Consider the following 15,555-nt stretch of genomic DNA (forward strand, 5'->3'; position numbering starts at 1 on the left):
TTGACTCGTCTCACAAATAAATATTCGTGAGACCGTCTCACAAGAGACATACTCCACTATTTATCTACATTCATGATATTCAATCACACTGATTATTCCAAACAAAACCACTTGTATCAAACATTGTATTAACAATCAATTACTATTTTCAATAGATCAGGTCACTTTCGACAATTATATTATAATAGAATATTCCATATTTCCACCTCTCCAATCAAACATAACTTAATTAGCATCGTTTCTTCATTTACTTCTACATTGATTAACTATTTGGGACATAAAATTGGACGTGGATCTTCATATTTGTTACATGTTATCTAAAATAAGTCTTGGGATGTACGTTTTTTTTATTATTATTACAACAAGGGTATAGAGTGTTTTCATTGTCATAAGGGACGTTCGAAACTTAAGGAACATGTTTCTTAAGAGACATTATCATGAATTTTATATCAAAATTTTTTCTATATTGCTCGTCTTGATACAGCGTGGACAATCGTCGAATTTGAGACGTTACACTAAGCTTATATGGATTTCATCCACGAGGATTGGTGGCGAGATGGACTTTTCATTATAAGATATTTCAACACAAAATCACATGGATGACAATGTCGTGCACACCAAATAATGTTGGTGCCAACTGCTAAAAATATGCAAAAAAGAGCACACACCATAAGTTAGCTAGCTAGCTAGGCATAGAAAGATATGTAATAAAGCCTCCGCATGTGATGAATATTAATTACGAAGAGGCGTAGGATGTGCCTAATGCCGCCTATGAGATATTGGGGATATTTGTTGCATCGCCAGTTTCAGTAAAACGATTGATTTCAAGAACCCTATATCCTTTCTGAGGTAAATTTCCATTAAACTCGCACATCTAAACAATAAATAGTAGTCGCCACCAGCCATTTGGTTTAGGAGCATGTTACTCTCAAATTTGAGAGTATCTCAGGTTCCTAGACTCTCCCTCCCCCAATACTACTTTAAAAAGAGTAAATAGTAAGTGCAAGAATTAAAATAACTGATGATTACGTTAGTTGTAGTTAAAACAAATACTTGAGTTGAAGCATTCCAAGATTAGTTACAGATTTGTAGCCTATATTTTTGCTTGAATAAGTCAGTCCTTGTTACATGAGTCATCCCTATCTTGTAGCCATGTAATACCTTAATTTTCTGATAAGTAATTGTATCATCTACTATTTAATTGAATACAATATTAGTGCAAGCAGTGTGCTGCATTACAAAAATCCTCTGTTCTCCTTTTTCTATTTTGGTATCAGAGCCTCGAAAGTCCTGGGCACAACTCTCACTGTAAAAATCAATTATGGCTACTCCTCCAAGCACCCCAAGCTCAAGTGAGCAATGTCCCTTACCTAATTTACAAACCAAAAGTTTACCCACTCAGTACAATGCAATCAAACTTGATCGCACTAATTACCTTCTGCTGGGAAACGATGATCATACCCATCATCAAAGGCCACAAATTAGATGGCTATATATCTGGCAACAAATCCTTGTCCTCCAGAATTCTTGCCAAGAATCACACCAGGCAGCACAGTAAAAATACCAAATCCAGAATTTGAAGAATGGGTCTCAAATGATCAATTACTTCTGGGCTGGCTATAGCAGTATGAGTTCTGATATAGCATCTCAGCTGATGAGAAAGGGGACATCGAAAGACCTGTGGGATGCAGCAAAAGAACTATCAGGTGCGCATACACGAGCAAGGGTCATCTACTACAAAGCTGAATTACAGAAAACAAGGAAAGGAGGAATGAAGATGGAAGAATATCTGACAACTATGAAATCTATTGCTGATAATCTCGCCCTAGCAGGTAACCCAATATCTCAATATGAACTAACAGTTCAAATTTTGAGTGGGCTTGATACAGAATACACCCCAATTGTCACTCTTTTAACTGATAAAGAGTCAGCATCCTGGATTGACTTGCAAACACATTTTTTAACGTTTGAAAGTAGACTCGAGCAGCTTAATACATATCAAACAGAGGGTGTTAATCTCAGCCATGCTACTGCCCACTTTGCCACTGGCAAATTCGACAACAAGCCATTCAATAATGGTAGAGGGCAAAATTGGTTCAATTACAACGATAGAGGTGTCAGAGGCAGATTTCGAGGAAGATGAGGAAGGAGCAATGGAAATAAACTTGTGTGCCAACTTTGAGATAAAGGAGGTCATACGGCTTCAATCTGCTGGAACAGATTTGACCGTAATTTCATGGCAAGCTCATCCAACAGTCAAGTCCCAAATGCACTGATGGCTACTCCTGAGATGGTAGAAGATCCTTCATGGTATGTTGACACTGGAGCCAGCCATCACATTACCAATAATCTGCAACATCTATCACACAAACAAGATTATAATGGTAAGAAATTTCTTATTGTGGCAAATGGAAGCAGACTTGGCATTAGCCGTGTAGGCAATACAAAATTTAAAGACCTGTCTCTTAATAATGTGTTGTGCGTGCCTAAGATCACTAAGAACTTGCTAAGTGTGTCTCAGTTGGTGACTGATAACAAAGTAAATATTGTCTTTAACTCTTCTGGCTGTTTTGTGAAGGACAAGCGGACAGGACTTGTGATGCTCAAAGGGAAGCTTGAAAATGGTCTATAAAAGATTGAAGCTACACCTTCCTCAAATAATTCTAGTTTTCAAAATCCAAGAATTGTCTCCTTCTCTTCAAATTTATCAAATTCAGAGTCATGTTCAAGTTTATCGAGTCTTTCAAAAGAAGATGTGTGGCATAGGAGATTAGGCCACCCATCTAAAAGAGTCTTGTTTCAAGTTTTAAAATAGTGTAATCTTAACTATGATATTAATAACATCAATTTTTGTGATGCTTGTCAGTTTGGAAAATCACATGCCTTACCCTTTAAAGACTCTCATTCTCAAGCAAAAAATGTTTTAGATTTAGTTCACACTGATCTTTGGGGGCCTGCACCAATACTCTCAACATCTGGATATCGCTTTTATATTCATTTTATTGATGACTTTAGTCGTTTTACTTGGATTTATCCTCTTAAAGCTAAATGTGATGCTGTTCAGGCCTTTAATCATTTCAAAAATCTCGTTGAAAATCAGTTTGAAACAAAAATAAAACAAATTTATTCAGATTGTGGAATTGAGTACTTGCCTTTCTCGGAAATAGTTCAAAAATCAGGAATTATTTTTAAACACACATGTCCGTATACCTCAGTCCAAAATGGTAGAGTAGAAAGAAAGCATCGGCACATCGTAGAAATCGGTTTAACTCTGTTAGCTCAAGCTAAAATACCGTTGAAATATTGGTGGCAAGCCTTTGAAAGTGCTGTCTATCCAATTAATAGATTACCTACTTCTGTTCTTCATGGTATTTCACCAATGCAAAAACTTTTTGACAAAGTTCCAGATTACTCCCTCCTAAAGACCTTTGGATGTAGCTGTTTTCCTTGTCTTAGACCATACCAAAGTCATAAATTTCAATTCCACTCAAGTAAGTGTGTGTTTTTCGGATACAATGAATTCTTCAAAGGTTATAAATGTCTTAGTTCTACTGGAAAAATTTACATCTCAAGGAATGTAGTGTTTAACGAAAAAGAATTTCCGTTTGCTAATGGTTTTCTGAATACTAAAGGTGTGTCAACTCCCGTGCTTATTTCTACACCATCCTCTTGGTTTTCAATTCCAAATAACACGAGCAATATTGCAGCCTCTCCTTGTATGGATCACCAGCAAACTTCTCCGAGAGTATCATCAAATCGTGGAAACTCTACTTCAGATTCACCAAGAGAATCAGACAGAACAATTGCCACAACAGATTCTGAAAATGCTGAATCAGATCAATCCTCAACTGATATTGACACCGATAGGCTAGCAACAAGTGGAGAAATTCGAATGAATGTTCACCCTATGATGACTAGAGGGAAGAGTTGAATCTTCAGGCCAAAGTTGCCATTTACTGGTCTTGCAGAGGCTGCTGAAAGTCTTGATACATCAGAGCCTCATAGTGTTGCAGCAGCTCTAGGTAATGATAACTGGAGGAAGGCAATGCAAGCTGAATACCAAGCTCTTGTCCACAACAAAACATGGCATCTAGTTCCACCATCCTCAAAGCAATCGCTGGTTGGCAGCAAGTGGGTCTTTAAGCTCAAATATAGCCCGAATGGAAGCATTGAACGCTACAAAGCAAGGGTAGTTGCAAAGGGATTTCACCAAACTGCTGGAGTAGACTTCTTTGAGACCTTCAGCCCAGTCATTAAGCCTACTACGATCAGAATTGTGCTAACAATAGCTGTCTCAAAAGGATGGGAGATTCGACAGTTAGATATAAACAATGCATTTCTTAATGGTTTTCTAACTGAAGATGTGTATATGATGCAACCTGAGGGCTTTATTGATCCTGAAAGACCTGATTTTGTATGCAAACACAACAAGGCTATTTATGGACTCAAACAAGCTCCTCGTGCTTGGTTTGATAGGTTGAAGAACACATTAATTGATTGGGGTTTCAGTCAATCCAAATGTGATACATCCCTCTTCTTGTTCAGATCACATGGCAAAGTCCTATTTATTCTTGTGTATGTTGCTGATATTTTGATTACAGGAAATGACAAAGCACTTGTGCAGACTTTTATTCACAAATTAAATAGGATCTTTGCTCTTAAAGACATGGGAGATCTTCACCATTTTCTTGGCATTGAAGTCTATAGAGATGAAACAGGGATTTATCTTACACAGTCAAGATATATTCAAGAATTGTTAAAGAAAGCTGGGATGAGTCACTCTAAAGCTTGTTCTACCCCACTCGCTACTGGGAAAAATTTGTCTAAAGAGGATGGAGAAGTCATGAGAAATCCAACTCCTTATAGACAAATTATAGGAGCACTCCAGTATCTCACACATTCCAGACCAGATATAGCTTACTCTGTGAACAAGCTTAGTCAATTTCTTCAACAACCAACAATGATTCACTAGCAAGCCATGAAACGAGTCCTGCGCTACTTGAGTGGAACTGTTTCAACAGGGTTACATATCAAATACAGTGACAGACTATGTTTGAGTGGGTTCTCTGATGCAGATTGAGCCAGCTGCCCAGATGATCGTCGTTCAGTTGCAGGCTACTGTGTATACTTTGGTGATGCTTTGGTTTCCTGGTCTTCTAAGAAGCAACATGTTGTAGCCAGGTCGAGTACTGAATCAGAACACAGGTCTCTAGCCAATCTTGCAGCAGAAATCTGTTGGATCATTTCTCTTCTCAAAGAATTTTCATTTTCTTTACCATCAAGACCGATTGTGTGGGTAGATAACTTAAGTGCAGCTGCTCTTGCTTCCAATCCTGTGCACCATGCTCGAACGAAGCATATTGAGATCGATGCTCACTTCGTTAGAGATATGGTTTTAAGGAAAGATCTTGAAATTCGGTATGTTACCTTCACATGATCAGATTGCAGATTGCCTAACAAAGGCGTTAACCAATTCTCGTTTTCAGTTCTTACGTGACAAACTTGGTGTGGTATAAACACCCCTTCGTTTGAGGGGGAGAGTTAAAAAAAATACTTGAGTTGAAGCATTCCAAGATTAGTTAGAGTTTTGTAGCCTATATTTTTGCTTGAATAAGTCAGTCCTTGTTACATGAGTCATCCCTATCTTGTAGCCATGTAACTCCTTAATTTTCTGATAAGTAGTTGTATCATCTACTATTTAATTGAATACAATATTAGTGCAAGCAGTGTGCTGCATTACAAAAATCCTCTGTTCTCCTTTTTCTATTTGTTGTCTTTATAAAATTATAGGAAAATTATCATTTCAAGGTGTTCTTGCTGGATATATTAAAATGAACACTGCTAAATTACTAGAATCTAACCAACTAGAATGAACTTTAATTTTCAAGGTAAATATATATAAAGGGTGTCTAGGTAATATATTATTTTATGTGACAATTTTATCATTTTCAACCTATTATCATATTTAAATTTCAAATTCGATATCTCAATATATTAATGATTTAATTGCATTTTTCGAGAGATAGTTGTAGGCATGTGTTGACTAGCCTCTTCAAAGATTCTTAAGTTTTGATTACACTCTTATGATATGAAGAGGTGTTTTTCTTAACTTTAGTAAGTATATACATAAAAAGAAAGAAGGGAAATATAATTTTCTAATTTAATTTATTTCTCTAATATTATTTTTTTCATTGTTGATTTGATCGCGTATAATATTGAATGAGATTTTGTCTTTTAGATAATTATGCAAATATTATCATGATATGATATCAATGTTCAAAAAGATTTTGTTCCTAACTAAACTCCTACTTTCCTTGTGTAATAGGTTTCCTTATGGAGATAAACTCTAGGAGATATGAAGTCTATAAATAAGATAAACAAAGACATTATTGAAGGGGGCTCTTGGATATATCATTCACGCACTTTGCACGACACAAACCTTTCAGAGAAAATTAATTCACAACGTCGCTGCTGATCGAAGAAGTGCTGATACCGCGTGTTGCCGTGATTGTTGGAGACATCTGCAGACAACATCTGTAAAGGAGTTGGCTGAAGATTTGTTTTTGTTGCTCTAGTTTTTGACTTCACGTTTTTGCTTTCTTAATTATGTTTTAGCGTTGTTCTTTGTTTTAGAAAGCATTTATTTTCTCAACATGTTGAGAAAATTGATTTTAGTACTAATCAGTATTGGTATTGTTTTCATGTAAACTTGGTATTGTTTTCGTGTAAAGTCATTGGTTTTATAGTGATTAATTTTTGCCCTGAGGCACCGTGCAAATATTTATACTTGTGCAAATTTAATCTTGTCCATCGTATTTATTTAAAGTCAATTTGTGTTATAAACTTTAATATTCCAATGTACGTTGTCTGAAATGTTGTAACATTCAGCACAACACTTAATTTTGATAAAACACAAATTTACAATCTTATACTATTACTATTATATACAATCACATATGTCAAGCATTAACCCTTACAAAGAAGATATTCATCCATCCAACATTTTTCTACTGATTGGAGTTTATAGATATAAAAAATAAGAACAAGAATAAATTTTATGTTGTTTTCAGAGGAATACGCAATAAAACATATTCAAGTTGGCAATAATCTGCACCTTGCATTCATTCTAGGTTACAATGAAAGCCTCTACGAGTCTTTCAAAACGGATGACAAAGCAGTTGTAGCATATAATGCTTATTTTTGAAGGGAAGCTGAACGGAGAAGAAGATCACTCAAGTGGCATTGAAGATGATTCTTATGTGGTCTCAAGTGAGATGAAATATGGATTTGATTCCTTCCCAAATGCTGACAATGAGAAGAGTAACTCCATTTTTATCAGTGTCAATTCAAAGATTTTTGTTTTAGGTTGTATCACCGGAATTTGTTTTCTTGGTTGTTTGCATATTTTATATACATTTAAAAGAATGCGAATGCTATGTAGTTCACAGTTAGTGCTGCGTTCTTCTATATTAATTTATAATCAACAGTTCTTGTTTTATATTTTTTTGGCATATTCATTAATCACAAAAGTTCTGTCGTTGCATGCATTTTTTCAGTAGCCTGATGATTTGAAAATAAAAAATGAAAGAACTAAGGTATTTCTGAAAACACGACCACGTGTATTTCTTTTCGAGCAGCAGCTTCTTCTTTCATGCATTACAGAAACAAGAAAAGGAAATTCCTCCAACAGAGCGCATGTCCCTCACGTACTCTTGAGTATCGTCTTCGATATAACTTCTCAGAAAGTCCATCATCTCGACCTTGAGCTCTTTGATCTCCTCATCGAGCTGCTTTTGTTCCTCCGTCATATTCTGATACAAAGCCTCGAGGCTCCTGGCGATGGCGGAATAGTCCCGTTTTCTCGTTGTCCCCTTGAACGAGCTTGATACCAATTCCTTCGGCATAATGGTCTAGGTCTTGTGCTATTCAAGATGAACCACCTGGTCATTCGTTACTATTTTGCTTTCCGTTTCAACGAGAACGGTTTTTTCTTCGTTTGAATTGGATTGGTGTTCATGTTCTGAATTTTTCTCGAACAAACTTTCGTCATCCGAACCAAAAATTTCTGCCATCCATATTTGTGAAATTTCCATTCTCCGTTGTTTTGTAAGGGAGAGGAAGAACATAAACGTTGCAAACACGTATTTGCTCTTTTAATTTAATGATTGCTTTTGAATACACTGGTATTTCACCCAGAAGTTATTTTGATTAATTATTAAAATTAATAAGTATTAGTTTTTGAATAATTATTTCAAAATAATTGATATAATTTAATGAATATATTTAAATTTTATATATTATTATAAAAATTATTATATAATTTTTTTATGTTACTTGAGATAAAGCTGAAGTAAGGAACAATTTTATGTCGTTAATTTGATTTCGTTATCTTGATTGATTAAGTATAACTGCTACAAATATAAATAGTAGAAAAAATATAAAAAAAATAATATATTATTTTATTTATCAAAATTTTAAACAAAAAGTGAATATTTTTCAAAAGATCACAATTTTTGTAATTTATAGATGAATAAATTTTATAAAAATTTTAATTATTTTTTAGGATATATTAAAAATATTGTTGGAACATTTCATGTTCGCAATCTTGATTTTGATATTAACAAAACTTGTTATTTTGTTTCTAATGATTTACTTTAGTGCGCAGGAAGCTATAACTGATCAGGCTTCGAACTGATCAGTTAAACGTGCCAAAACTGAAGCTATCGAGATGCAAACTGAAAACATCAACTGATCGACTAAACTGAATCAGCTCAACTGATATCTCAAAGAACGGTTCAACTGATTGTCTAGCTGATAGGTAGTTTAGCAGAAGACATTCAGAAGCCCAGCCAGCTGATTAAGAGCTCAACTGATGAAGAACTCAGCTGACCAGTTGAACTAATCAGTTCAATTGAAAGAGTGAAATCAGTTCAACTGACAAGTCAACTGATTTCACCAGCCCAACTGAAGATCAGTTCAGATGACCAATTAGGAACATCAGTTAGAAATCAATCAGTTGCAGATCAAGACTATCTTATCTTAGTGGACTCCAGCTACGCACAAAGATACAAATACATGTACAATCAAAGATACAATAATGGATGTTGCAGCAAAGATCAAAGCCGAGAGATTCCTGGAGGCATGTCAGAAAAGTCAAGACACATATACCAAGGAACACATTCAAAGCTGCAACGATCACATGTGATGAGTCTTGAAGTACGGTCTCAATGTCTCTGAGAGTGGAAAAAGAAAAGGCACGCTTATTTGTCTATCAGCTTTCAAAAAGCAATCAGCCCAGAGGGAACACTTCATCGTGTTATCAGGTTAGTTTAGAAGCATATTTCTCTCAGTGTGTGAGAACACTTTCGGGTAGTTTTCAGAGATCAATTCTCACACACACACCACCACTCAAATACAGTCTTGCACAAATACAATAAACTTGTGTATGTAGTCTTTCTCACATAGACGTTAAAGAATGTTTGCTGGAAGATGCTGCCTTCAGTCTAGTCTAGGAGTTCAGTTAGGCAGTAGCGTAAGTCCTAGCTGAATGGGTTCGTACAAAGTGTTGTATAAATCAAAGTTTTCTAGTGAATCCTATCCGAGGTGGTAGAATGGGTGACGTAGGAACAGTTGAAGTCTCCGAACATCCATAAACATATCTTGTGTACTTTTCTGATTAACTGTTGTTTTCAAACTGTTTAGATCAGTTAGAGTATTCTTCAGTTCAGTTGTCACCATAACTGAACTGATGAATGCAAAAACTAATCTACCCTTTTTCAGTTATTCAATTACACAGGATATACAAAATATATATGTGTTTCTTAACGAATGATTATTTCGATTGTTTTCCGCTTGGTTTTAACTCCAAACTCGATCTAATTCATCGGTGTATACACTACTAGAACACGAGCTGTTGCAACTCTTGGAGAATATTTTGTTTTGAAGCACCTCAAAGTACTCTGCAAACGATCCTCCAAATACTTATATTAAAGTTCTAATTAAGATAAATAAAATAATAGCAATTTACACACTGTGAGTATACCAAAATTCACGATGTCATTATTTAAAAAAATTGAAAAACGTAATATTATATTTTACTTAATACGATAAAGGTTGGTGGAATTAAATATATAAAAGTAAAATAAAATTCAAAATGATAACCAAAATTAATACGTAAATGTGGTTTATATTTTTAAGAGATATCAAATTAAAATTTGAATTTAAATAAAAATTGAAAAAACTTCACAATTTGGTACATATTTATTTTCGATTTGTTTCCATGCATTTAATGTGATAGGCGAATGCACTAATATCGATAAATATGTCTCTTTTTAACATATTATTTTTTAAGAAAATTTTGAAAATATGACAAAAAAACTCTTTTATATATATATATATATATATATATATATATATATATATATATAAAGTCATTGTAAGTAGGTTTTACTCTTAAATTGAATTTATAATAATATATTAAATCGTTTTCTAAACAATAATATTTATCTTGCATAATCAACTGATTGACAAAAAAACTATTATTGTAATAGAAATGAATTTATTATATGTGTCTGATTTGTGAATTGGTTGTCATTAAATATAACATACGTAACGATATAACATGTTAATAATTATTTGGTTGGAGGATGCGTTGCCCTACATAGACTCGGCGCAAATCAAGGGCGACAAACTAATCACGGCGGCATGTGGTGCCGCCGGCCGCCTACCCTTTTTGTTTTTCTTTTAAACAGTATTATAGCCTTATTCGCAAATCGTAAGCGCTCTTCGCTCGCGTGTTTTATATTTTGTGAGACGGATCTATTATTTGAGTCATCCATGAAAAAATATTACTTTTTATTGTGAATATCGGTAGATTTAACTCATCTTATTGATAAAGATTCGTGACACCGTCTCAAGATACTTGCTCATTTTAATATTCATCCAGGTGTTTCGTTGTGCAGATGATTCTTGACAATCACACGGAAGTAGAGAATTTTGACCACTTTACCACTGCAACAAGAAACAAGCGTGTTTCATTAAAGCTGATTTGTGCTTTCGAATTCTACAAGGTTAATATTACAATATAATTATATTTTCTCCCTTTTTAATTATATAATTTCCTTTCGTATTTTATTATCTCAAATATATAATTTATTTTTCAGTTTCTACACTTAATTGTATTTTTTATCGTTTCGTTTATACATCAATTAGCTATGCAATCATCTTTCGAGCGAATTAAATAAGTATAAAATATAAAATATGAAATTTTTTTTTTCCGGGGATTTTCTTAATATGCGTAGAAAAACAATCAAGTCTATATCTATCCCAATAAATTCTTATTGATGTTTAATTTGCAACGGGGTCACAGTCAAATTTAACTAATTTTTTGAGTGGATGGTTTAATGATTTAAATTTTATATATATATATAGAAACTGGGAGTAAATCTAGAAATCTAGAAACCAAAAAAAAAATGTTTTTTTAAAAAGTATTCTTCTTTCGAATTTCTAAAAAATTTCTCCAACGACGAATTTTTAAAAAATTTCTTCTTTCGAATTTCTTGTGATTTCACGCACAAATTGCACCTTAAATCGAATTTCACACCATATATATCATAGGCTGATAAATCCACATTTTCCGTGACCAATATTCGAAAGAAGAAATTTTTTTTTTTGCCATTCACGCACAAAAAATCAGAAATCGAAGAAATCTAGAAATATAGAAACTGGGAGTAAATCTAGAAATATAGAATGGCAAAAAAATATTTTCTTCTTTCAAATATTGATCACGGAAAATGTGGATTTTGAAGCCTATGATATATATGTTAATTAAATAAAAAAATGTTTTTTTAAAAAAAAAATTAAAAAGAAAACACTGCTGGGCGCCAGTTGTACAGGCGCCCAGCATAGGGTGCAGGGTAACAAGTCTCATATATATATATATATATATATATGTATATACATATAAATATAAATATATAGGCGCCCAGCATAGGGTGCAGGGTAACAAGTCTCATATATATATATATATATATATATTTATATGTATATACATATAAATATATATATATATATATATATATATATATATGATGTATGACAGATTTAGAGATGGCAATGGGCCGGGGCCGGGGCGGGGGCGGGTTTGCCTTCCCCATCCCCATCTCCGAATTTCATCCTCATTCCCATACCCGCCCCAATCCCCGCTTTTTCGGGTTCGAGGAATCCCCAAACCCGAAACTTCGGGGATCAACTTCCCATCCCCGTCCCCATCCTCGTTTCAAAAATATTAATATGACAAGACGTTGACGAATTCGGATATTTTCTCAAACCAAAACTTATTATTATCTATTATTATAGAGATAATATTAATATTAATATCAATATCAATATTAATAATAATAAGATTATTAATATTCTAATAATAATATTATTATTATATTATTAATATTAGTAAAATTATTATTTTATTATTGATATTATTTTCGGACGGATTCGGGGATTTCGGGGATGGGGATAGGAATCTCATACCCGCCCCGAATTACATCGGGGATTTTTTTAAATCCCCGAACCCGAACCCGAAAAAATCGGGGATCCTCATCCATGTTTCGAGCTTTCTCTGCGAGGCTTCAAACCCGTGGGAAAAGTTGTCCATGTCATCCCTATCACATATTTGCTCCAAAAAAATACAAATTAATAACGTGCTCGGTCCTCATCAAGTCGTTATTTATATTTATAACAATTCATAAATATGATGGTTGAGTCAGAAGTCATATAAAATTCTTAAATAACAATTTTTCATGGGAAAAAAAGAAGAAGAATAATATATGAAAATTTGTACATATTTTAAAAGATATTTTTATAATGAAAAACACGTATTAGATTTTTAAAGCAGGACGACTTCGGTAATACTCTTTAATAAATTGATCACAAAAAATTTTTGTGGTCAACTTTTTGAGACAGATCTCTTATTCAATTCGATCAAGTGACAGATGAAATATATTAACTTTTAACTTTAAATTACAATTTTTGACCGCAAGACTATCATTTTTATATTAATTATGTTATAAAGAAATATTGTCACGTACAATGATTTAAGTGAAACGAATTACTTTTTTGTAAAAAATATATTATGTCGATTCGATTAAAAAAAGATTATTATTTATCTTTAAAAATATGACTTCTCACTGCACATACATATTCACTTGATCAACCAGTGTCACAGATATAAATATATGATATGATTTCACAAAAAAACCTACTCAAAACCAATTAATAAAATTATTTGAATATTCCACGCCATATAATAATTAATATGGTAGAATGATTATTATAGTTAATTATAACTTTTGGGGAAACCGAAGAACTAGACAAGAATAATGGTCCCGCGACATTTCTTAATCAAACAATAAATATGCAATATATCTTCTACCATTTTACACTTGGTGTTTTTCGTTATCAATGGCTACAAAAAATATTTCGATACATTAAAATCCGACTATTTGCAACTAATAATTGTTCATTATTTCAAGAATTTAATGAAAGACCCAAACCTAAATTCAATGCTGCTTCAAAATGTAATAATATTTAAGGCAATTTGTGGGACAAAGCGTAAAAAGAGATTTTAAAAATATAAACAAACACATCTATATTTATTATATAATAGCGTATTGGACTCCTTAGAGTGACTACATTGTTCGTTTTAGTAGATGAACGATAAACCTTTTTTTGTTTAATAAAAATTATTAAACGAACTTATTTTAGTAAAATTACTTTTTTTAATCATAACTAAAAGCTTAAAGATTTTAAAATAATTAATTAGGTCAAAAATTGGAAATGGGATTTAAAAAAAAATAAGGAAAAAGGAAAAGCCGACACCCGAATCTTAGGAAAACAAGATGGCCTATTAACCGATTTCTGGTCCCGTTTTCATGTAATTTACTTGCAAATATGGGACAACAAAAATCATCAAGTTTGGTCGTTTTCTGAAAAACTATTAATTAAATAATATAAAATATGATATTTCCCTTTTTTATTTTTGTTTTTTAACTTAATTCGAGGCTCAGGCTGCGGACATGGTCACATGGACCGGTAAAAATTAAAGTAAAGAACGGTGAATTGTCAGGGTCTACTAGAGCTTACTATGCCCTTTATAAAAAGCTATTTAAAAAATACAAAAAATAATGAAAGGTTATCTCGAGAATCAATTTTGTGACATATATATCTAATCCGACCCGCTTCATTAAAAAATATTACATTTTATGTTAAATATATTATTTTTCATTTTAAATATGGACTGAGTTGAGTAGTATTACGAAAATAGATCCATGAAACCGTTTCACAAGAGACCTACTTCTTTAAAAATTATTATACAAGAATTTTTAAAAATCACTTGAACTATATTTTTCTGGGTGAATTATTTTATATTGGCATTAATCCACGTTTAGTTCATAAGAAAACAATATTTTGTGTGTGTGCATATTCTTAATCATTCATAAGAACTAGTACACCGACGCACGCGTTGCATGCTTGTATAATATTTTTTATAATTAATTTATTTATATTTAAATGAGGATCAAAATATAATTATAAGAAATAATGAGAGATTGCACTGTAATTTTGATATATAAATTAAAAAATAAAAGAAATAATCTCAATAAGAATTGAACATATAACCTAAACCATGAAAAAACATGACTCTATCGGCTGAACTGCATATAACTTTCATTAAAATTTTAATATTTTATTGATATATATAATTATTAAAACAGACCATGACACCAAAGTTAGTTACTCTAAGTATCTCAAATTTAATAAAATAGTATAGAAAAATATTATATAAAAAAATTTGCCCCCTTTTTACTTGTTTTTATCTCTTTTGTATTTGTTTAAATATAAAATATCATGATCATTAGATAATTTTAACTAGTGTAGTTATTTTACTACATGTTAATACAAGTCATATATGTATTATATTTTTTTTCACTTTCGGAGAGTAAATAAAACGAGTTCTCGAAATGATCAATTGTTTATCGATAACTGAGCGTCATTTAGAAATTTAATTTAGTAACATGTTTGCCTAAAATTATATTTTTCCAGATACAAAAGTAAATATTTAGTTTTCTAAATTAGTAAATAAATTTAAAAAAAATTTAAAATCATTAGGGTCGAAAATAACAGTTTAGCAGAGTGTGAATGAACTCTTATACAAATATGACAAATAATGAAAAATTTAAATTGGATTAAGAGTTGAAATTAATATACTAATCAGAGTGAGTAAAGTGACATACTTTAATGTTAAATGCATAAAACAACTTTAAATACTAAATGAATAAGACATACGTGAGTTTAACAGTTCGGTTCAAATAAATGAACGAACAACACAAGTAATGACGGATAAGATAGACTGAAAATAAAAAGAAGCAAGGATTTTTTTACAGAAGTTCGAAGATTAAACTTTTATGTTCTCATTCTTCTGTTTCCAGAAGGATTCTACTAGAAGATTTGATCGGTACAACCTTTTGTACAAGCTCACTTCAGTTTGGTTCACCAATCCTA

The sequence above is a fragment of the Primulina tabacum genome, chromosome 4 (genome assembly GCF_025594145.1).
Source record: "Primulina tabacum isolate GXHZ01 chromosome 4, ASM2559414v2, whole genome shotgun sequence".
Taxonomy (NCBI): domain Eukaryota; kingdom Viridiplantae; phylum Streptophyta; class Magnoliopsida; order Lamiales; family Gesneriaceae; genus Primulina; species Primulina tabacum.